At 40.1% G+C, this 22720-nt stretch overlaps 1 protein-coding gene across 4 annotated transcripts in view; it reads right to left on the bottom strand.

Moving 5' to 3' along the window:
- WDR7 (WD repeat domain 7) overlaps positions 1–22720 on the bottom strand; it is a 654984-nt gene that overhangs the window by 269482 nt on the left and 362782 nt on the right. The gene's annotated exons all lie outside the window — the stretch shown is intronic.

The following is a 22720-nucleotide window of genomic DNA, read 5'->3' as shown; positions in this document are numbered from 1 at the left end:
AGCAAGTTGTTATGGGTAAAGTTCCGCTTTAAGGTTACATATCTTTGCATCTATACAATTACAAATTTAAAAACAAACAATTTATTGTGACTTAGGTAAAAAGAATAGTAATAATAGTAAATGGAGAATAATCCAGGACATAAATGTATGCTCCAAAAAGGATTTACATGCAAGCAAATACAAATACAAAATACTAGGCAGTAGTAGTCCTGAGTAAATATGTAGGAATCAACAAAACTTTGGAGAAATAAATGCAGCTGATTCTATAATAGAGGAGTGGAAAGTTCCAAGGATAACGGTCAAGAAAAGGACAGAGAAATAACATTGCAAAAGGGCTCCATAGTGTAGTAAACAAAATACACCTTTAGAGTGTTACTAAACCCACAACAGTAAAATCAGTCTGCATATGCAGTAAAGCATGCTTGTTATACTCATTATGGATCCTAAGGGGTTAATCCTTCACATGTGTAAAAAGGCTGCTTGCTCCTGTATGCACAGACCCTCCTCTTCTTCCACTGACTCTAGTTCATGTCCAGACAAGACAGAACATTTGGAGTCAGGCTGCACATGCTCAGTTTGGTGTGTATTGCTAGAGAGGTTTATTTTTCTTGGGAGAATGCATGTGAAAAGCACAGGGCCAATCAGCACTCTCCAGACAGGGGGTCAGGGGTCCTGCAGCCTCAAAAGACAGCTCAGTGCAGTATGAAAACTCCTCCTACAAGCTTTACCAGGCACTGACAGAAGTCACAAGACTGTTATATACTGCTGATGCAGTCTATATTTACTAAAACAATTGCATTTCCATGTTCTATGTACTGTGGAAGACCAAATATGGTGAATGCTGTCTCCTGAGTTTAGTGACAGTTTAGGGAAAATGGAGTAGAATGCACTGACAAGAAAAAATGCATGGAAAGCAGTGACTTGACAGGCCATAGACAAGGAAAGCACCCTACTGTACAGGAGCTAAAGCTATTTTACAGTGTGGGAGGAGACTGGCAGGGTGTCATGGGTACACCAGCAATCCAAACACCATGGGTCACAGGAACATGGTTTAGTGATAGGAATTTCCCTTTATCAGCCTAACCATACAGGCTACTTACTTCCTGCCCTTTAAACCTTGACTTATCAATTACAATATTAATTTTGTCCTTATTATGCCAGCTCAACAACATTCCCAAATGTCATCAAACACTATCTTTGCACCAGGCCATCCTCCAAAAGTCTTCTCACTGTGCATACAGATGTCCTCACACCTGCCTGATGCCATTCCTGAGCAAACTCTGCACTGGTGGTGCCCCGATCCCACAGCTGAATCAACTGTAGGAGAAGGTCCTGGCGCTTGCTAGACTTTCTTGGGTGCCCTAAAGCCTTCTTGACAAATGCAGTGGAAATGTTTTTTATGGGATTAGGTTAACTTTCATGGCAAACAGGGACTTTACAATTGCAATTCATCTGATCACTCGTCATAACATTCTGATTCTGGAGTATATGCAAAATGCCATCATTCAAAAAGGAGGCAGCACACTTTGTGGAAATTAAGATTTGTGATAATATTTATATATATATATATATATATATATATATATATATATATATATATATATATATATATATATATATATATATATATATATATATATTTATATATATATCCCCAATTGTTACAATTCTGTTTTTCATTTGGAGAAATACTATCCAACTGAAATATCCAAAAAGTATTTTTACAACTTAATTTTTTAAACCTTTCACTGTCAAATAAGCATGGGTAAATTGCCTGTATCCCAAGGAATCCCAATAAACTTGAGTATTTTCCATAGATTAAGGTGAAAAGCCATGAAACAATATGTGAGCCATTTTCTAAATTTCTACGATGCTTGCCAAAGCGCACCCTTAGTAGCCTAATAGTTTTGCAAACCTACTAAAACCAGAGGGGCAGGAGGGACAATATATATATATATATATAAAACATAGGACGTGGGACAAGTAATAAAAGTCCCTGATCCAAAAGGGCTGGCCATCAGAATCTTAAAATGACTTCTGGCCATGATTGATGTGACTACAGGCCAAAAACCTTCTTTCCCTACACTGGTAAGATCCTGTAGAAGAAAGGAAAGAGAAAGAGGGGATATTAGACATATGGTCTAAGGATTTCTTCTTTAACCTAAGGGGCAACAATATCTTTCACATTTCTGGCTTTTGTAAAAATTGCTCTAGGCTTCTTGGGATGTGGTTGCCGTAGTTTCTGGTTATTTAGTAGTATACACATTATACTGTAAATTGTGTAATGTTGGTCATTCATTTGTGTGATAAACAAAGGGTCCTAAGATGTCCTGTCTAGATTAAAGCACAGGGTATTTGGCACAGGTGACATTGTGTAAATATATTGATATTTCCCATACGTTTCATTAAATATTGTTGGTTATATTCTTTCACTAAACTTGTTCTTTAAAATTTGATCTTGAATATTCCTTTTAAATCCACAAAACTGCTCCTAAGGAATATTACATTTCCAGCAACAATAATGGCAGTTGGCCTGGTGTAAGTAAGGCTCCATTCACACTGGTGAGATTTCAGAAGCAACTTGAGTTGCACAGAATCATATAACAATGGAAGATGCAACCTGAGTTGTGCAGAATCGTATGACCATAGAAATCACATTGTTTTCAATGGTAGCTGTTCACATCAATGCAACTCCGCGTGCAAAAATTTTGGAAAATATTCCTTTTATACTTTGGTGTGATTTCAATGTGATTTAGGTCCCATAGAAAATGCAAACCACATCCAAGTTGCATTACATAATTGCACTGAAAACCGGATAAAAATCGTAATACTGCAGTTTGAACCTAGGCTAAGAGTTTCTAGATACATGATAATTCCAAAAGGGTTACTGTTGCAAAAATTCACAAAATTGAAGCCTTGCATCATCAATATATCACAATTAGAAGACCAAATGTATGGCAAAGGGGTTGTTTACCCAAATAAATAAATCTTCCCAGTACCCCATATGTAAATTTACATAACTGGGAACAGAGATTGCCGATATGGCAGTACTAAAAATTTTGAGGTAGAATTCATCAAGAAAACAAAATAATTATGGTGTGTAATAAAGCTGCTCAGCTTCCACAAGAAAACTAACTTGTCAAGTGTGCAAATTGTGTTTTTTTGCAAAAAGTATTGTATGGCAAAAAGACCTATTTGATGTGGTATTGAGGTGTAAAGCTATGACAAATCAGGAGACAACCACATCTTGTCCCAGCGATAGTATTTTACGCATTCTCCACTGATACTGATAAGAGTTGGCTGTATTTGTGATGGCAGGGCACGCCACTAGCAGCTTTAAAGGGAGCGACGGTGATGCCTGGCTTGGAGAGTAGGGATACACATTTACCTAATCCTATAAATCTGTCCCTGGCGTAATACACCCAGATAGCAAGCATGTGCTGCAAGTTTGAAAATGACTTGCTAGGTTTCACAAGTTTGTTGCACAACTGCAGCAAGCCTGCATTGCATTACTCCAGATCAGCTTTATTTTCAAACATTCTGCAAGTCTGCTGCAAAACCTGGTTCAGTTATGTTGTGCAATAGTCATCCCACTGTAGCTGAATTTTCATGCTACAGACTTGCAGAGCTCTTGCTGTAGACTCACCACAGTAACTTTGCTCTAGAGACTTGCCATGCAAATTTGCTACAAATTGGAAAAGCGTCAACTAGAACTTGTGCTTCAAGTGCTCTGCAAGTGTACAGCTTACCAGTTAAAATTTTCAGTTAGTAGTCAGACTTACAATTCAACACTGCCACAAATTTGTGGCAGGTTATCCTTGCTATCTGGGCAATATTGTGAAAATCCCCTCCTCATCTAAGCTGCAGCAAAATAGTACAAACGCACTGCGCTAACACAATACATAAATGAAAGAAGCCGCGCTTTAGTAATTATACTAAATCAACATAAGATGCAAGCCATATGTAAATATACTCAAATCATTTAAGTGTCCATACAACAGTAAAGTGTCCTCCAAATGTGACAAGTAGATAAATATCAGTTCAAATGAGCCCAAAAATATTTATAATGTCCTTTAAAAGTGTTCTTCGAGCCACAAATCCACAAACTTCCAATAGCGGTAAATGGTGTGAACTGGAAGTTCCCCGGAAGTGACATCATTGGTCAGCTGCTGTGCTTCAACGTGTTTCTCACAAATTGCGCTTCCTCAGGTGCACAATTTGTTCAAAATGCGTTGAGGTGTAGCAGCTGACCACTTACGTCACTTCTGGTTCGCGCCATTTACCGCTACGGGAACACACACCAACTCTGAGGCAGAGAGCAGCGGTGCACGTTGGTGTTAAGCATGGCTGGATGTACTAGGTGTCAATCAAAGGACACTTTACATTGTGAGTTTGCAATTTTATATTTTATTATGAGTTTTTTTTTTTTATACAAAATAAATATGTTGCACAATGATGGTTTTCTGTGATTTCCTGACATTATACTGGGGAACAAACTAAGAGTGCTGGACAACTTCCCTGAAGCAGAGGAGATTTAAAGTGTTATAGACTGCTATATGTTAATGGTGTTGTGGTAAATGTGTTATCTATGTGGTGGAGGGAGGAGCACACTGAGTTTGTGGATTTGTGGTGCGAAGAGCACTTTTGAAGGACATTATAAGGGTTTATTGACAAATTTGAACTGATTTACAACTACTGTTGTATGGACATTTTACTGTTGTATGGACACACTTAAGAGATTTGAGTATATTTACATATGACTTATATGTTATGCGGATTTAGTTGATTTAGCATAATTAATAATGTGGCTTCTTTTATTTATAAACATTTCCCCGACTACTTGGGTTAGTGGTGCTGCTAGGCAAACTATTGTTTTATTTATAAGGGGTCATCGGACCATGTAGACTTATTAGGAGTAACAATATGCAAAAAATTATGCTACCAAAATTAAATTGGCTATATGAAATTGGTGGTCTAGTACATGTGCTAATTGCTTTTACCTGACAGTGTTATGTGTATGTACAGATCTGAAGGCTATAAAATATATATTTGTGGACCAAAAAATATATACATATATTTGTTTATTGTCTTGGTCACCTGTACTGACACAAAAACTTTGGCAATAAATCTTTTTTTGAATGGCATTCTAGAAAAGTGGTTGCCAGATGTTGCTTTTTGTATGCCTGTATCTGGCCCTTGAGGCACTAATCCACCAACTGACACACACCAATGATGGGGTACCATTCCCCTTCCTCCCCGATACTGTGATAGACTCAACAGGGACCAAGGTTTTTGGAGCCTACTGACTATGGTCCCTGGCATTTAAGGGAACACTACTCTTTGTGAGGTGTATGCTGGGGGAACATTGGAGTAATGTTACTTTGAATTCAAGTCCATGTCTCCCAAGACACAGACTCGGGGACTCTAGGCCTAGGGTCCCTGTTTAGGGCTTAGCTGCCTCATTAAAAATAGTGACTGCTTCCATCTGTGGGACTAGCAGATGTTGATGTCATCAGCAAGACACCTGTCTGGTGTCGTCTGCTAGAATGTGTTTTATTGTAAGTAGGTCTCCTGCTATAGTCTGTAGCCTACAAGTCTGAGGAAGGGGGGGCACTGTATTGTTAATTATGCTAATTAACACACCAATTGTCTGCTAGCAAACTATTGTGGGGATGTGTTTACACTTGTAATAATGTGTATTGTGCCCTGTGAGCTCGAATGTGGCAAGTGGAATGAGATCCCTGATTGTCCAGGTGGTTAGTTATTTATTTAACTTAATGTGCATATGGGTAATTATATTTCTGTATACAGTTGTGTTTGCATATGATCATGTGATCAGCCTCACCTGAGTGTGTAGTGTATGAAAAGCCTGTATTCTTGTTCAAAAAAGAGTTCCAGTTTTGCAGCTAAACGAGTCCCGTCTTGTTCTGGTTGCAATATAAGGCTATAATATCTGATATCTATGTTCAAACTTGAGAAAGCGGTATACTAACGGGAGCACTCAAGCGGAGTGTGGGACGGTTCAATCACATTCCAGTGAGTCTATCACAGATACCATCAATGGGGCACTAATTATCCCATTAAACTCAACAATGAGGCACTGATTTTGGGGCATTTTCTACACCCGCTAGCCACAGTCTGACCCCTCCAAAGCCTGAAGGAGAGCAAATTGGCCATATGCTTAGAAAGTTTGGAGACCCCTAGTTCTAGAAGACCAGTTATATCATTTAAATTTTGTTTTCATATAGCTTATTTATATGAAGGTGTTGCACATTTGCTATACCACTTATGTTTTACATTATGTAACCTATTTGTCTGCTTTAGTGTTTTGAACTTTTTTTCTACATAATCATATCCCTGGTGCAAACACATGCTGTGAAGGGGTGGAATTTGGAATACAGATGCAGCACTTATGTACTGCCTGTTTCTATTATATGATAGCGTTCAATCTCCAGGGAGGCGGTGCGTTTTTCTTACCAGTGGCAAGGGCAGGATGCTAGCATCTTAACCGTGTAAGGATTTTGCTTTTCGCCTCCCCTTGTGCTTTTGTTCTTGTAAGTTGCATTTAACTACGCTTTTATTTAGGTTGTACATTGTTTACTACACTATGAAGTCCTTTTGTGCTGTTCTTTATCTGTTTTTAAATACAGTTCCAATTGTATTGTGAAAAAGTCAATTCTATGTGATACTGTTGCATGATTTTATACCATAAGCCTGCATTAGAAATATAGGTTTTAATTACGACACAAATTGCGTCACAGGGTCCTAGCCTGTTCCTCCCTTTAACTCATTTAGGGCCAGCAATGCACAAGATAGAGCGGAAGAGGCTTGCATGTAACAAATTAAACATCCAACGGTATGTGATTAGTCTAAGGATGCTCCAGAGCAGGCACAGTGTGATGAAAGACTTGACAAGACAATCCTGACTGCGTCTCCCTGCTAAGTTGCGCACAGACATAAAGGCAAGCTGCCCAATTGCTGTCTTTCAGCAAGTACAATTTGCACATGGCTTTATCAATAACCCTGGTGCTGAATTTAAAACAGACTATTTGGTTTCCAGTCGATTAAGCTTTAAGCTGTCAGCAAACAGGACTTTTAAGTTAATTTTGAGCCACTGCAAATCAGCTCAGGGGTTGAGAAAGGACAGAGTCGTGTGCCACTAAGGAAAAGACAGTTTAATTGCTGTTCTATTGCTGTAATATGCGGCAACCCGTCTGCTGGATTGTGGTTTGTCAATTAATCACATGTTAACGGTTACAGCAGTGAGTCTATGGTGTATGTGGCGGAGACTGGGAAAACAGACAGTTGTGTTCCCTTGGTAAATGCTGCCAGGCCCTTGAACAAGTGCTAGTAGAAATATTACACTGTAATAACGCTTCAATTTGCACCCCTAAAAGATATTTATTTTATTTCTGTAACATATTCACGGTCTCTTCTATTTATTTATTTTTTTGTTATATTTAAATCAACTTTTTTGCCCTTTTTCCCCAATTCTTAGCTCATCTGTGTTCTTATGACCCATCCACTTCTCCATACACTAAATAGCCAAAAAGCTGGACACTTGACCATCACACCTATGTGGGCTCGTTAGACATTCCATTCCAAAAGCATGGGCATTAAATGTGGAGTTGCCCCCCTTGCAGTTTTGACAGTCTCCACTGTTCTGGGAAGACTACTTGATTTTGGCATGTGTCTTTCGGGATTTGTGCCCAATCAGCCAAAGGAGCATTTACGAGGTCTGGTACTGATGCTGAAAAGAATACTTGTCTTATAATTGATGTTCCAATTCATCCTAATCCCAGTAGGATTTAGGTCAGGGCTCTATGCAGGACACTCAAGTTGCTACACACCAAACATGTCTTTGGGGAGTTGGCTAAGTACCTGAACTCAATTTGGATGGGTGTCCAGATACTTTTAAGCATATAGTGTTTTCTATGTATCAGGTACAGCTATTGTGCACCAGGCCACTTAGCTAGCTTCTTTTTGGTAAGCGGCACCCCTCCTTTGCTTTCTTGTCGCTCCAGGAGAGTTATTCCCAAACATGCCCACCGAAGGCTAATGTGTTAATGCAAGAAAGAATGAAATCTAAACCTGCCAGTTTAAGGCCTCATGTATACTGCTGCTGATAAATGGACGTTTAGGAGCATTTGGTGTTTTTTTTCAGCAGCCCCTGAACTCTCCTCTATGTTATCTTATCTGTCCATGTACACTGAGTACATGGACAGTTGTTTAGAGGCAGTTGAGTTTAGTGGCATTTTTTTTAAAGCCAAAAAATGTGTTCAGACGGAAGTTTACTGGCATTTGAAACGCCAAATACTTATAAAAGCGTGTAAAAGTGTGTAAAGACGTCTAAACGCAGTAACTCGCGTTTATAAGCGTTTCGCTTATAGGTGTTTTCAATGGGGATACACTTCTGACCATTTTACAATGTAAAAACGCTTCTAAACACAAACGCACATAAACGCGGCATGTAATCATGGCACAATGGATGTTTTGTAACCCTCGGTTACTAGCTGTCAAGTTCCAGCATTCAGAAGAGGTTTTCAAATGTCCCATGTACATAAAGCCTAAATGTGACAAATGATATATGAAGCTGAGAGGAAGGAAGTTGCACAGCACAGGCTTCAGAAAGCAGACCCACACATTTCTCATGTTAGGAACCATGTTAATCCTGGCTACAGTGAATTGCTGATACCCAGATTAAGGTATGTTTAGTCGGCAGTGGTTGCTGGTTATTAATAGTAGTTGACTTACTGGAGTAATTTGTTCCATAAATTGATCTTTAAGGTGTAGGTGTAGGCAAAGAGCCAAAGTACAATGGAAATGCTGAAGTGTGAACTGTGTTATCTACTAAAAATGTGTAATTCTGTTCAGCCAGTTTTCTAATCCATCACAGAAAAGCACACATGAAAACTCACACACTGAGTGTGCCGAAGAAAGGAGAACTAAACATGCTCAACAAAAGAAAGGTTTTCTCCTTAAATGATATCTGCACCACAAAAGGTCAGACCATCTATTATATATTACCGTATACTATATATATTCACTATTTTACTATTTAAATACTTTATTGGAGTAACAACAGTTTGTATCCCAAGGAGCATGTTACAGTACAGATAACACGCAAATGCAATAATAAAAACCTTTTTAACAGTGCCTTCTAAAATAGCACCTAATCAGAGAGGTAGAGTCCCCAATCTGTGCTTACCCCTTACTGTTTTGATGTTGGAGCTTGCCCAACAATATTAGTTTCCACCTCTACTTTATGACAATATCTGTCCCTGGCGATTTGACGCTCAGACCTGAGGACTGTCACATGAAAGAGGTAACATACTACCCCATAAGCAAAAGCTCTGCTGTATTATAGCAGTGGAACAAAGCCAATGACAGAGCAAGGAAACAGTGAAAGAATGCAGATAGGCTAGATCAGGGGTATTGAATTAAAATTCATAGAAGTCCGATCAGTAATATTTCCTCCATTAGGGTTCCGTATCTTTTATCTGTGCTTTTAGTCAGCCCCCCTAGACATCACAGTCCCCCCATTTACATCACAGCCCCCTTTTCATTGCTTTCCCCTTTCCATCAGAGCTTCCTTTAAAAAAATATAGGGACCCCACCTTTGTATCACAGTTGCATCAGTCTCCTGCCTGCACATCTCAGTCCTCTATCTTTACATCACAGACCCAACCCCATTACATCGTAGTCCACCATCTTAACTTAGCAGCCCCCCCCCCTTTTAAATTGCAGTTCCCCATTTACATCACAGGTGAACCGTTACATTACTTTCCCCTTCACATAAAAAAAGTCCCCACCTTTTACAATACAGTGCCCCCTTGACATTTTAGCATCACAGGCCCCCTTTACATTGCAGCACACCCCTTCAAATCAATGTCCCCCTTTATATAGAAGCCACCCTTTACATTACAACCCCCTTCACATCAAAGCCTCCCCTCTTTTACAGTACAGCCAGCTTTTATATTATAGCACCCCCTTTACATTGCAGCACCTCCATTACACTTCAGTCCCCCTTTCCATAGCACTTCACTCTTTGCATGGCATACCTTAATAATAAAGCCCATCTACCTTTACATCAGTGTGATCATTCCTCCCCCTCCCCTTCCAGTCCTACCTTTCATAGCAGAGGGCGCGATCGGTCTGGATGAAGGGTGGGCGCTTTCTAACCTCTCTTGTTAACAAGGGGCTGATTGGTTGCTAGAACTGCCCCATGTCATAGCAAGTAATCAGCTGCTTGTTAGGTTGAAACGTGGGGCAGCTGCCACCCTCCATCCAGACGGACTGCTTCTCCCTCAAGAGAGGACACACAGGCAGCTCAATTGGCGTGGCTGTGGCACTTCAGACAGGACTGTCACTCGGTCTGTGTCTGGTCTGTGGTCGGTCTGCCATTTAGTGAGACTGGGCTAGATTTTGCTAGGGGGTGGGCCATCAGTAATCTCTGACATTTTGCCCTTCATGATTAAATACACTATGATGTACACAGCAGCCCCAAAGCAGAACTAAAGGCAAGCATTAAAACACCTCACTTTTGTCTACTGCCATCAAAGCAGTAAAGCTTGGTCAAAAATCTTCCCTAGCTGATGACTGGGACGTAATGAAGCTTCGGTATACACCTGAAGAGATCATCGCTCTGGTGTCTCCTACTACCAGAAACACTGTTCAATGTAGCACAGGAATGACTGGCTTACAGTTCCGTCTCTTCCTTTTCCAAAGGGTTATAACCAAAAGGCACTGAGACATCAATGTTTATTTGTACAGACGAGTAAAGGGAGAAAAGACAGCAATTTGGAGAGCTCACCGGTCCTGGTTATGCAGCTAACATGAACAAAGGGCTACTCTCCAATGGATGCACTGCTGAGGAACGTCACAAAAAAACCCCAAAAATCAACAGAAGAAGCACCTGAACAAATTCATGAAGGAGTCCAAAACTGCTTTAATGATTCACAAAACAGACAACACCTTTCTGGGGCAAAACATCAGGGGTACAAGATAAACTATAAAAATCAGGGGTATAAGATAAAACTATAAAAATCATAAAATGTAAAAAAGTTAGGGGATAAATATCCATTTATACATAGTGCCTAAAAGCAGCACATTAAGAACAAGACCAAAATGTATCTCCTATACAATCATGATAATATGAGATTGTTCAATTCTGATGAATTATTATTTATTCTGCTTATGCATAATATGGTCTAGACCTTAATGGGCTGCTTTTGGGCACAGTGTATATGTGATTATTTATCCCCTAACGTTTTCATTTACAATTGTTATTATATCTGTATTTGTCTCATAGCCTTTCCTTTTCCAGCCTGTGTTTAAACACACACTGAGGTACAATTTAAAATTATATTGAAGGAATTTTTACAAAATAAATTCTGGGTTTTTATATCCACCTATAGTTTTGCCGTAAAACTTTGATCCGCTTTACCACCGGAGGATTATGCTGTCTTACGTCCAGGCCACTTTTTGCGATTCGGTGCTGTGCGACTTTAACTGACAATTGCGCGGTCGTGCGACGCAATACCAGAACAAAATTTATTTCCTTTATTTCCCACAAACAGAGCTTTCTTTTGGTGGTATTTGATCACCTGTGCGATTTTTACTTTTTGCGCAATAAACAAAAAAAGAGCGTACATTTTGAAAAATAATATTTTTCACATTTTTTTATATGAAATTCCCCCCCAAAAAAATGTAAAAATCAAAATTTTTTTAAATTTTTGGCCAATTTGTTTTCTGCTACCTATGTTTGGTAAAAAAAATCACAATAAGCGTATTTTGATTGGTTTGCGCAAAAGTTATTGCGTTTACTAAGGGAAAGATTTCTGTCATTTTTGGTGTTTTTTTTTTTTTAACGAGTAATGGCGGCGATCTGCGATTTTTTTTGCGGGACTCCGACATTGCGGCGGACAGATCGGACCCTTGACTGACATTTTTGACACTTTTGGGGGTACCAGTGACATTACTACAGTAATCAGTGCTATAAATATGCACTGTTACTGTAAAAATGACACTGGCAGGGAAGGGGTTCATTTTATTGGAGAGGGAGGGGTTAATGTATGCCTGGTGCTTACTAACGTGTGTGGGGGGAGGTGACTGAGTGACACAGGGACAGATCGCATGTTCAGCTATGCTGAATCCTGCAATCTGACCCTGCCTGTCACTTAGGAGATCTGCCCGCTTTGTTTACACAAGCGGGCGGATCTCCAAACTCGATTCCCCGACGATCGGAGAAGAGCGGCGGCGATCGCCGCCGCTCCTCCCCTGGCCCGACTCCCGCTGTGACTGAATACAGCGGGAGCAAGCCTCCGGCGGTGCGTGAGTGCCGCCCACAAGGGGAGGAGTCCAGCGACGTAGGTCTACGTCGCTGGACGGGAACTAACCACTTTGCCGCAGTAGAGCTCGAGTGAGCGGTCGGAAAGTGGTTAAAAAGTATAGTTTACTATAGGTATGTTTTCTCAGGATGCACTATAAACTATAAGTATACTATTATAAATATTGTAGGATTGGTGCTATTAGGAGATTATTTTAAACCCTTTATATGATTATGAATCATGCTGCCACAATTTCTGGTGATATGTGGACAACATTAAATAAAAATAATTAAAAAAAGTCCACAAAGTGTCCTACAGTCCCCCACAGAGCCCTGTAGCATGTGTTGTTAGAGCAAAGCCAGCCATAGACAGATGGAAATTCAGGTGGTTCAGCAGAAACCAGCTGAATTTCCATTTAAGTATGGGGGCAGGCTAGTTGTACTGAAGTTATTCTATCTATTGACTGCAATATAACCAACCTGTCTGTTTTTTTCCGCCTGATCAGTGCTGGCGACTATAACCGCCAGCAGTGATCACTTTATTCTGCTGGTGGAGAAGGCTTCCTGTGTTCCTCGCTTGCAGAACACAACAGCGCTGCGGGAGGCATTCCAACATAAACACAGACTGTATTGATGGAGAAATCAAGCAATTTTCTTTCCTCCAACTTGTGCTTAACCACTTGCCGACTGCCTAACGACGATTAACGTCGGCGGTCAGCCCCTCGCAGGCAAAGCGACGTAGGTCTACGTCGCTAGCCTGTGAGGGTCTAGGGAGCGAGTGTGCGCCGCTGGAGGCACGCTCCCGATCGCTCACAGACCCCCCCGGGCGAGTGACCGGCGGACCCGATGTCTGCCGGTCACTCACAATCGTCGGTTACAGAGGGAGAAAGGCAGGCAGCTAATGTAAATAAAGCCGCTTGTCATTCTCCCCTGTGTAACAGCACAGATCATACGGTCCTGCTATGTAGGATCGTAGATCTGTGCTGTTACACACACAGCCACATCCAATCACAGTAAGAATCACGCCCCTAGGGACACACTTAACCCCTCCCTCTCAAATAAAGTTAACCCCTTCCCTGCCAGTGTCATTTTTACAGTAACAGTGCATATATATAGCACTGATTACTGTAGTAATGTCACTGGTAACCCCAAAAGTGTCAAAAATGTCAGTCAAGGGTCGATCTGTCTGCAGCAATGTCGCAGTCCCGCAAAAAAAAAAAAATATTGCAGATCGCCGCCATTACTCGTTAAAAAAAAAAAACAATAAAAATGACAAAAATCTTTCCCTTAGTTAGTAAACGCGATAACTTTTGCGCAAACTAATCAAAATACGCTTTTTGCAATTTTTTTTACCAAACATATGTAGCAGAAAACAAATTGGCCTAAAATGTTGACAAATTTTGATTTTTAAATTTTTTTGGGGGAATTTCATATAAAAAAATGTGAAAAATATTGTTATTTTTGCAAAATTGTCGCTCTTTTTTTGTTTATAGCGCATGATCAAAAACATCGCACAGGTGATCAAATACCACCAAAAGAAAGCTCTGTTTGTGGGGGAAAAAAGGACGTCAATTTCATTTGGGTACATCGTCGCATGACCGCGCAATTGTCCGTTAAAGTCAAGCAGTGCCGAATCGCAAAATAGGCCCTGGTCAGGAAGGGGGTAAAATCTTCCGGGGCTTAAGTGGTTAAAGGAAAGAAAATTGCATAATGAATGCCCTACTTTAGGTTAGAGCCATTCCAGCTGCCATTTTGTCTTGTCCATGCCATGGCAAGCGATAAATATTCCAGAAACTGGAGGAGGCAAAAGGATGCAAAAATGAAGTATCACAAAAAGGGGGAAAAATGTATTACAATTTATCAGAGAAAATAAAGAATACACAGCATACAGTATGTAACTGACAGAAAATGGAAGAGCATTGGATCTTTCTGTACTTTACTCATTTTTTTCCCTAAAACATTTCCATGCCTTAGCAGTTTTGTAATATGTTTAAAATATAAATACTGAGATGAAAAAGACAAGCTAAAGCAAAATGAAAAGCAATAAAACACAAGCACTGAGCAGTACGAAGGGTATTAGCAGAGCAGATCCAGTTAAGCAGCAGCACTGGTGACAAAGATGAAAAAATCTTTAAAATATTCCACATGGTAAAGACTTTAACATCGATGTCTGAAATGGCCATTTAATTTCTCTGCGGTATGGACAGGCACACAACAAAGCAAAAATCTCTCCTCTCTCTACGCAGTCAGTCACTGCCTCTTGAATGTGATTGCTTTACTCACACATTTAATAATTGCAGGTCAACACTACAGGCTGTCACCCGGGCTGCACAGAGACGTTGAGGCCTGGCTACTTTTGGCAGCTAGAGACTAAATGGCCCATGGAAACAAAGCATCGTCTCTATTCGCAGTGCTAGAAAAGTATGGGAAAACTTACGGATAGGAAGCCAATGTGGTTTGACCGCTTAAAGGGTAACTCCACTTTCGTGGGGAAAAAAATAGCAAATAAAGAAAAAACAATATAGCGTATACAATTGTGACACAAATCATATTGTAATTGAATGTTATTAAAAATTACCTTTCCTTTTCAATCTGCAGCCACTGTAATTTTCTGAAAATGCAATGCAATATGGCTACCTGGAGCTGTTCTGTACACAGAATGACCACACCCCAGAAACATAATTTCCCGCTTGTGTGATTGGCTCACCAATTTTCCCAGAAGTCTGCACTAAGACACAAATCAGATTTCTGGCATCCCCTGCAACAATAATTTCATTTTTGGTGAGATACTCCCAATAGGAACACGTCTAAAGGGATGCAGGCCCAGCAGTTTTCCTCAGAGCCCTGCAGCTGCCACAGCTGATTGATAATTATAAAACCACTCCCATTAGACCCACTCAGCACAGAGGAACAAACAATGATTTCTTCAGAATAACAAAAGGTAGGAATCTGCAACAATGTTTGTTAAAATCCTTGCATTGTACAGAGATCACCCAGAGGGGAATGTTTTTTTTCTCAACAAAAGTGGCGTTACGCTTTAAAGCAGAGCTCCGTATTTTTATTTTTTTTTTTAAATAAATACCTCCCTCACTGTACATATTTTTTTTTAATCCATTAACACATACCAGCTAGAAATCCGAAAATTCCAGCTGTCTTCTGGCACTTTACATGATCTTTTTGCGGCAGAGATTGGCAATATAATACTTCGGGGAGTGGCACTGGCATGATTACGCCCATTCCTCTCTTTGCAGTATTACACTGTGAACCTAGGGGAACAAAGTGCCGCAAGTCTAGGGGTGTGTCTATGACACTGCTGTCCTTTTACCAGGAAGTGGAACTGCAGACACAAGGGTTATTTTGTGGGCAACACTTTAGGAGATAAGGTGAGCATTGTAACCAGAGCTTGTATTTTATTTTGCAACATGCTGCGTGATTTTGTTGCCAAAACGAGAGTTTATATTTATTTTTTGTGTTAGATAGAGTAGTCACAGAGCCCATTTCATTTTTAATTGTGGTTTGTGTTCCTGCCCTAGGTAGGGACTGAATAGGAGGGAAAAAATCTAACATTTTCAGTTGACAATGGATACATCTTTTTTGGGGACATTTCCTAATTTATCTCCAGGACAGGAGATGACGTCTCTTCCAGAGCATACAGATGGAACAAAGATAATAAGGTTTTACCTGTATTGTAAACCAGGTGTTCTGGATGGCCCAGTGGCATATAGGAATTATTTTTATGGCTCCCTTGATTCTAAAATGAGGAATAAATCCTTTGTTTCTGCAAGGATGGAAGTGAGAAAAGTTCAAACTATCAATGTTCTCCCTCTCGTTCCCTCCCTATACAACAACCCCTGGCTTGATTCATGGAGCCAGCTAGAAAATGCAAAAATTATAGATACCATTTAACGTATCCTTTTCCCTTGGGTTTTACTTCATACTGGTCCACTCCAGTGCCTTGTGTGAAAGCACATTCAAGTGTGTAGCCCAGTGGTTCTCAACCAGCGTTCCTCCAGAGGTTGCTAGGGGTTCCTTGAGCAATGAGTAATTTCTGCCTTTCAGATAAGTTCCCAATGACACCATTGATCTTTTTAGCTATCTGGAAGAGCGTAATTCTTCCCAATGTCCACAAGTGTAAGGAGCATTCTTCCCACTGACCATCACTAATGTATCATGTAAATATAGTCATTTTTAGCAGGGGTTCCCTGAGACCTGAAAATAATTTCAAGGGTTCCTCCATATTGAAAAGGTTGAGAAAGGCTGGTGTAGCCAATCAATTTTATGGAGCACATCAGATAAGGAAAAAAAAAATGTACCTGCCCCTTTTTTCCCGATGCAGTACACCATGCCAAATAAGCTTTGAAGGTGCATTTTGGGCATCATTCATAAAAAAAAAAAAAAAAAAAAACAATGCGAAGCATCAACACACTTTATTGCAATGCGATTGTCTGAGGAATGATATGCTTCATGAATGTTTAAAATTGGCTACTGTTGCCTTTATTGGTTTTTCTTCCAAACACAACTTTCAAGGCCACCATTGCCTGATATGGGGAGAAATTAGTGATTGCTCATTTTTTTTTTATACTTATTCTTGGATTTGGGATGAAAGTGAGACAGGAAGATACCCATCTTAAAAAGGCTCAACAGTGGCTAAGAGAGAAGTGCAGGATCCAAAGAAAACTCTAACATACCTAATTACCTACTTAAAGGGTAACTCCACTTTAATGGGGAAAAAAAATAGCAAAAATAAAAGCATAAACAATTGTGACATAAGTCATATTGTAATTGAATGTTATTAAAATGACCTTTCCTTTCCAATCTGCAGCTCTGTAATTTTCTGTAAAATGCAATGCAATATGGCTACCCGGAGGTGTTTTGTACAAAGAATGTATACAGAACACCCCCCCCCCCCCCCAGAAACATAATTTCCTGCTTGTGTGATTGGCTCACTGACTTTCCCAAAAGTCTGCACTAAGATACAAATGAGATTTTTGGCATCCCCTGCAACAAAAATGTAATTTTTTGGTGCAATACTCCCAATAGGAAATCACATCTAAAGAGATGCAGACCCTGCAATTTTCCTCATTACAGCTCTTGTCAGGGCACAAATGGCAGGAGAAGGACTCTAGGACCCAGCGTCCATCAGGGCATCAATGGGAGGAGAAGGACTCTAGGACCCAGCTTCTCCACCAGCACTTTACATGGGCCTATATAAGGACTCCTGTCAGTGGTTGAAGTTGCTTATTGATCATCAGCTTCCTGTGTTTCCCTTGCTTCAGTGATTTTTTGTTACCGACCTAGCTGTTCCTGACTTATCTCCTGCCTGCCTGCCTCCTTAACCTTGGCATTTCTTGCCGATTCTCTCTGCCTGCCTTCCTGTGTTTTGACCTCAGTTCCCCACCTAACGAAGTCTGCTCTGTTATCCACCTGGCTCTGGATCCTGGCTTTAATGGACTATCCCTTTGTCTCAGCATTCCCGCAGACCTGTCTCATCTCACAGGCACCACCTGCCTGCAGCTTCCACTCAGTACATCAGCAGTATCCCTGAGTCCTTCAGCAAGCAAACTTAAAGGTGACCTGTGCTACTTGTGCCTGACTCTTCCTGTCTCACCTTGAGGGGAATCTGGAACTTAGCTGCAAGGGAAACCCTCTCTCCATTGGCCTTCAGCACCAGGTACCTGACAGCTCTGCAGGTGACGCAGCTAGTTGATAATAATTAAACCAATCCCATTAGACTTACTTGGCACATGAGCACAGATAAACACACAGGGATTACTTCATAATTACAAAAGATAGGGATGTACAACAAAGTTTATTAAATTCTTTACAATGTACATATATCATCTAGAGGGGAATGTTTTTTTTCTCAACACAAATGGAGTTACTCATTAATAAAAAAACAGAGCTTAGTGCCAAGATTAAATCCAATAAATGAAAGTAAGAGTAAAAATATCCTATACAAATATCGCTGTGTTCCGTATATGTTTCAACGTAAACCAATCTTTTAAACAAATAAAACTTTAAACAAATTAAATCATGAGTTCCATCTATCCAATCAAAATATCACAGGAAAAAAATGAATAAAATAAAATTAGCACTATATGTGAACTACTTATAATAAGCCCATCCGTGCATTAGGTCAACCAAAATGTATCACACACAGCTTCTAAAGCCCCGTACACACGCACAGATTGTTGGCCAACTGATCGGCCAACTTTTGTCCAGTGTTGTTTGTTGGTTGAAATGTGCTCTAGACTTGCACTGGACTTTTGTTGGCCAACAAAAACCAACTTCAGAAGTGATGTCATGTTCTGGTTGACTTTCCGTGTGTTTTTTCTTCTCTGAGCATGCCCAGTCTTGCTCATCTGATTTTTGTTTGCCGAAATCTGTACTGACTGAGGAACAATCGGCCGTTCTTTGTTGGCCAACAAAAATTTTATAGCATGCATACCAGATTTTTTTCGGCCGAAAATTCGCAGTTGGTTGTCGGAAGCATCATACTAACAAGCCTACAATCGGCAGATCGGACGTTGGCCAACAATTTACGGCCAACAATCTGTGCGTGTGTACGAGGCTTTACCAAAATCCAAGACACAAAATCACAGGTGGTCCAAACAAACTCAGAAGTGTGTGGACCTAGTTGATGAGTCTTCACAGAGGAATAACAAAGCGCACCAGCAGGAATTGAACTATGTATCTTCTCCACCTTGGCAGTATCACAGCCAACAAAAAAGGCAGATGACAGCTTCTATAGTATAACAGCCCCACTGCAATGATACTGTGGAGGTGAAGAAGATCCATAGTTCAATTCCTGCTGGTGCTCCTTGTCGTTCCTCTGTGAAGACTCATCAACAAGGTCCACACACCTAGTGATTTGGGGTCTTGAATTTTGGCAAGAGGTTGAGTGTGATAAGGTGGAGTAATGCACCAGAGATAATTTACTTGACACAATGCAAGGATGGACCCATTATATGTAGTTCACATATGGAGTTAATTTTATTTTTTTCCGGCGATATTTTGATCAGATGGATGGAACTGATTATTTAATTTCTAAAAAGTTTTTTTTTGCTTAAAGATTGTTTTTGTTTTCTCAGAAAATAACTTTATTCAGCATTAGATAGAACTAATACAAATTCCAGAGCATAAACACATTAAAAGTACATCACAAGTTACAGTACATACAGGAGGTATAAAAGAAATGCTCATGACAGTAGATATTATCTCTAACAGATAGTATAGTCACCAAAAGTAAGGGCAATGGAGGCATTACCCACCAACACCCAAGAACATGACAATCATGAATGTCTCTCTAACCAAGCAGTAGCTTAAAGATTGGTTTACACTGAAACAAACACAGTGCAACAGTATCTGTATAGGATACCTACATGGCTTCCCTGCTGGCTCTACACCGAAAACTGAGTGCTCAAAGACCACTGATCGCTCAGTTCTCGGGTCCAATCTGAGCACTAAGATGTGACCGTCAGTCAATGCTCTGTGCTCTGCCCCTCAACGCTCAGGGGAGTGGTAAACTGTGGAGGGGGTGGGAGCACAGAGAGGCTGAGCCAACTGCCGGTCAGGCATCTGGGTGGATCCTAACATTATTGTCGGGATCCCTGCAGAGCCTGCTGTGATGTCTCCTGACAGCAGATTTCAGCCCCGCTGTTGGATGAATATGGGTCACAGAAGTGCAGACCTAAGTACACTCCTGTGGCCCACAGGAGAGGTATGGCCAAAATAGCTTTTTGCTTTAACATTGGCTTACTGGAGGGATTTCTAGTTCCTTTCAGCACACTTCACTGTAACCTGTCTGGCTATAATATTTTCTCATTGAAAGATATATAAATGATATATAAATGAAAAAAGGAAAAAAGGAAAATTAAAACAAGGAATAACTAAATTAAAAACAAAGGGCGGAAGGTATGTAGAAGAAAATAAAGGGCTAGCTGACTGCCTTAATGAATACTTCTGTTCAGTTTTTACAGAAGAAAAAGAAGGAGAAGGACCTCCACTTGAAAGGATGACTAATGAATCATTTGATGCATGTGTCTTTACAGAGGAAGACATTCTAAGATTGCTGTCTAAAGTGAAGACAAATAAGTCACAGGGTCCTGATGGGATACACCCAAGATTATTAAAAGAGCTTAGTGGTGAGCTGGCAAAACCATTAACAGATCTATTTAACCAATCATTAGTAACAGGAGTCGTCCCGGAAGACTGGAAATTGGCAAATGTCGTGCCCATTCACAAGAAAGGTAGTAGGGAGGAATCGAGCAACTATAGACCAGTGAGTCTGACATCAATAGTAGGCAAATTAATGGAAACCCTATTAAAGGATAGGATTGTGGAACATCTTAAATCCCATGGATTGCAAGATGAAAAACAACATGGGTTTACTTCAGGGAGATCATGTCAAACAAATCTTATAGATTTTTTTGACTGGGTGACTAAAATAATAGACGGTGGAGGTGCAGTAGACATTGCATATCTAGATTTTAGTAAGGCTTTTGACACTGTGCCACATAGAAGACTTATCAATAAACTGCAGTCATTGAGCATGGACTCCCATATTGTTGAGTGGATTAGGCAGTGGCTGAGTGACAGACAACAGAGGGTTGTAGTCAATGGAGAACATTCAGAACAAGGTCATGTTACCAGTGGGGTACCTCAGGGATCTGTACTGGGACCAATTTTGTTTAATATCTTCATAAGTGATATTGCAAAAGGCCTCGATGGTAAGGTTTGTCTTTTTGCTGATGACACAAAGATATGTAACAGGGTTGATGTTCCTGGAGGGAAACGCCAAATGGAAAAGGATTTAGGAAAACTAGAAGAATGGTCAGAACTCTGGCAACTGAAATTTAATGTGGATAAGTGCAAGATAATGCACCTGGGGCGTAAAAACCCAAGGGCAGAATATAGAATATTTGACACAGTCCTGACCTCAGTATCTGAGGAAAGGGATTTAGGAGTAATTATTTCAGAAGACTTAAAGGTGGGAAGACAATGTAATAGAGCAGCACGAAATGCCAGCAGAATGCTTGGATGTATAGGGAGAGGTATAAGCAGTAGAAAGAGAGAAGTGCTTATGCCGCTGTACAGAACACTGGTGAGACCTCACTTGGAGTATTGTGCGCAGTACTGGAGGCCATATCTCCAGAAGGATATAGATACTCTAGAGAGAGTTCAAAGAAGAGCTACTAAACTAGTACATGGATTGCAGGAAAAAACTTACCAGGAAAGGATAAAGGACCTTAACATGTATAGCTTGGAAGAAAGAAGAGACAGAGGGGATATGATAGAAACTTTTAAATACATAAAGGGAATCAACTCGGTAAAGGAGGAGAGCATATTTAAAAGAAGAAAAACTACCACAAGAGGACACAGTTTTAAATTAGAGGGGCAAAGGTTTAAAAGTAATATGAGGAAGTATTACTTTACTGAGAGAGTAGTGGATGCATGGAATAACCTTCCTGCAGAAGTGGTAGCTGCAAATACAGTGAAGGAGTTTAAGCATGCATGGGATAGGCATAAGGCTATCCTTCATACAAGATAGGGCCAGGGACTATTCATAGGATTCAGATATATTGGGCAGACTAGATGGGCCAAATGGTTCTTATCTGCCGACACATTCTATGTTTCTATGTTTCTATGTTTCATTTGAACTTTAGAACACTTAGTAAGCAAGGTGAAAAAAAATACTACCACATGCCATCAACATAGGTCAAACTGACATGTTATAAAACTATATATATATAAAATTAAACACAAGCGTTCTAACGCCCAATGCAACTTGGGAATAAGGAAGCATGCTTTTAGCATTCCTGTTTTATTCCATCTACCATTCTCTTTACTCGCTCGACAGTGCAGAGCTGACAATCAGATCTTCTTGTTTTTATGTGTGTGATGTTTGCCAAGCCAAACTACAGTGCTGTCCGCTCCAATATATAAAGTTGACAGCAATGTAAAAAGAAAAATCAATAATAATAATTTAAAAATAAGTTGCAAAAAGACATCTACAAAGCAAACAACACAAGTGTGTACGAACGGCACGGACTTACGAGACCTGAAAAAAGACATCAATACGGAATGTGACATGTGTGGATACATCCTCCCAGAACGCCAATTCACCGGCAGGAAAACAGCAGCGGTTTTACACCACCTCAAAATGAGGAGCAAAATATACTGCTCTAATATAACTGAGAGGTATAAACTGCTCAATATGGGGGAAAATAAAAATCTTCTTGTCAATAAGAATTAGAAATAAGGCCAAAACTACATTATAAAATCAGGGATGAAGCAGCTGATGAGATCTCACGGCAAATGTAAATAGTTTTCTTATATTTACCTTGTACACAGTGTTACTGCATTAGAAAAAGGGCTGTAAAATTACAAAAC

The sequence above is a fragment of the Pelophylax lessonae genome, assembly GCF_965119305.1.
Source record: "Pelophylax lessonae genome assembly, chromosome: 1".
NCBI classification, from domain to species: Eukaryota; Metazoa; Chordata; class Amphibia; order Anura; family Ranidae; genus Pelophylax; species Pelophylax lessonae.
The sequence above is the reverse complement of the archived record's forward strand: the minus strand, read 5'-3'. Positions and strand labels throughout refer to the sequence as shown.